This window comes from Trachymyrmex septentrionalis, unplaced genomic scaffold, assembly GCF_001594115.1.
Source record: "Trachymyrmex septentrionalis isolate Tsep2-gDNA-1 unplaced genomic scaffold, Tsep1.0 scaffold16, whole genome shotgun sequence".
In the NCBI taxonomy this organism is placed as follows: Eukaryota; Metazoa; Arthropoda; class Insecta; order Hymenoptera; family Formicidae; genus Trachymyrmex; species Trachymyrmex septentrionalis.
In genome coordinates, this window is record NW_017304758.1 from 5,148,432 (window position 1) to 5,151,516 (window position 3,085).

Sequence of the window (3,085 nt, forward strand, 5' to 3'; positions counted from 1 at the left end):
ATATCTCATAACAGCTGTTCTCGGTCAAACGAAAATTTTATTAACGCGCAACACTCTCGCGCAAGAGTCCAAGATACCATTGCGAAATCCTGGACACTCGACGTTTTGTGGAGAACGTGGTGTTCGGCACAGTGAGCCACAGCGAATCTACTCGGGCGAGCTGTGAATATGGCCGTGCATTTCCACACACGTTCGTAATCTCGCGGCACACACGCACACGAATATATGGCCTCTATCTCGGTATTTACGATACCGTTCGAGCACGCACGTGCGTATGATGTACGAACCTCGGTAAATCTCGCAACAGCACACCAGCGTGCATCTCCCTCCCACCAACTCCCCCTCCCCTTCCCCCGCGGGTAGGGGGTTGTAGGTACCTCCGGCTCGAAGGGGGAGCTTCGGCGGCGAGGGCGTCACATTGGACCTATACCTACCTACCCCGCTTTTGGTATTCATGCTGACAGGTCGCCTTTATTGACTGTGGATAAACCGTGCGAGAGCGACTGCCGTCCGGATGGCCGTGCGTGTCTCGACAGTAGGCGAGCGTACACGTGTGCGAAACACGCACGGAGTAGAAATGGCGGTGGGCGAAGAGAAGAGAAGAGAAGAGAAGAGAAGAGAGCATCATAGGTGGGTAGGCAGAGGCTGCTGCGGTGGTCGCATTCGTATGCCGGCGGCACGTTTGGCAAATACGTGAAGGGCTTTGGTTTTCTACCGCGAGAATCAAACGACGCTGTCGTATGCCAAGCTCGCCAGACGACCACCACCTTCTCCTCCTCAGCCGCCTCCCCGTCTTACCTCCCCATTTATTTGATCTTTAATGTTATGGGCGATTGGCCATAAGTCATTGCTAAACTGCATTTTTCCGCAATGCAGTAAAAAAGTATTAACTCTCGTCCAAAGTCACATCACAGTGCTGGCAACGGTCAATATTTCAATCAGCTGATTCACTTAAATACGTCTTGCACGTGATTACACGACGGTCGCTTGATTATTAAAATTAGGACGTAAAGATTCTAATTAACTTTCTTTTTATATACATATATAGTTTGTTAGATGTCGAAAATTTCGTTTTATTCAATTTCAAATACAACGGCACGGAGATACTTTTATTTATTCTGCAAATCGTGAAATTATAGGCGCGAATGCCACACATCATGATTCTGCATATTTGCTTGTGTATACGGAATTAGACTTCTCAATATTTGTTACAGATAAAAAATGATAGAAATTTGTAAGCGATTGCAAAGCATGTTTGCAAAGAAATGTTGCAAAATGTGAAGAACATGTTTTGCAGCGAGAGCAAGATTACTCGTACGAAACGTGGGACACGTTTTCATCCTGATTTTAAACAACATGCTTTTGCTTCTACCATCTGTTAAAAGCATTTGCTTTTATACGTGTATTATATTATAAACTTATGCCTGCAGAGAGAGAAATAGTTGTCTGTAGAAATATTGTAAATAAAAAAAATATTTCTCTTCTCTCTCTCTCTCTCTCTCTTTTCTTTAATTAACAGATAAAAATGAAAAAAATATAATATAACATATAATGTTGTTACGCAAAATATATTTACCATATTTACTGTGTGCTCGCCCCTTATTTCGTGCGAGCGAACTAAAATTGTTTCGCACGTCCTTGGAGATAACGTTTCTACACTAGCACCCGGCATGCGGCTCATAGATTTCACCTAAAGCGTAAGTTTCCACTTTAAGCTCATTCTCAGCGGTTCTTGTGTGTAACCTACACCTCTTCGGGGGTACTCGATGTGTTGCGGGGTTTGATATTACGGTTCAACCGAACATACCCGCCATACAACCCCTTGCTTGGTCGTTGACCCATTGCGGGCGTTTTCCGCTATTCCGTGTCTCCGCGTTATTCCATGCCGCCCATTTCCATTGGGCATTGAGTACGGAACATTGTACGATGAAATTTTGGGCATCCAAATGTCAATATGCGACCCGTATCAAGCAACGCGAATTTGTTATTACTATCAATTTTAGCTACGAGAGGATGAAAAATGCAAAGGAAAATTGATATAAATTCGATAAACGGTTGCAGATCTGCATTATAGATGTCTTCCGTTAAGTGTATACGCTATACTTTACTGCAGTTCAAAAAATGTAATATTATTTTTTAATAAAAATTACATCACGGGTACACACACAAAACTGTGTGTTCCGTATGACTTCGTACGACGCGTCACACGAGCGAGCAATTCTCGGCGTTTAACGTAAATATTAACGTTAAACATTTAAGCGGCGTCCTGCAGTTGCTGTAATATAACACGCGCATAAATTACAGCACGGGATTTAATACAGAAAGCGGATTAAGCAATTAAGGCAAGAGGGTACGCCGCGTATAGCAATTTTTGCGAGGAAATCGCGCGTCGAGCGGCTTGATATAAATATTTATGTGTTTGTACCTCTTCTTCCGCACAGTGCGACCGGCTTTATGCATAAATATTCATGCGCATAATATGGGTCCCGATGTGCAGTTTGGTCGGTATTTTAGATTCCAAGGGACTGAAGGACGTTTCTAACTGACAGCTTCTGCATCCGCAAAGTTAATTACCGCTGTAACATGCGTGAATTTTACGGCCTTGTTCGCGAGAAAGACGTTATCGAGTATTCAAATGTGAAAAACTACATGGAAAGAACGATTTTGCTGACGTATACTATCTACAAATTATATACAAATGTGAAAATAAATTTGTTGGATTATTGGAAATAATTATGTAAAACGCTCGAGCTGATTGTGAAAATTTCTTTTTGCAGCATCACGCTTGAATTTCCTACACTATTTCATTTTGCTAGTCCAACGAAATTATATACATATAATACGAAACAAAATTATTTCCAAATTCGTATCTACAATATTTAGATATTTCAGCAAAATTGTCTCCTTTTGTATATTTGCTTACGTTATGTAAGCTGAGACAGAATAAAGTACACACAACTAAATATTTGTTAGCAAGGGGTAATTTGTCGACTCTGAAAATTTGCGTTAATGAACTCGAATTGTAAGCTCAGAAGAGTCTGAGATTATGCTTTTCTATCTACCTTACAACTCGCAAATGTAAATC

The 3,085-nt window shown here is 41.6% G+C and overlaps 1 protein-coding gene across 3 annotated transcripts in view; it reads right to left on the reverse strand.

Moving 5' to 3' along the window:
• Positions 1-3,085, reverse strand: part of LOC108746056 (ubiquitin-related modifier 1) — a 163,626-nt gene that overhangs the window by 13,474 nt on the left and 147,067 nt on the right. The window lies entirely within an intron of this gene.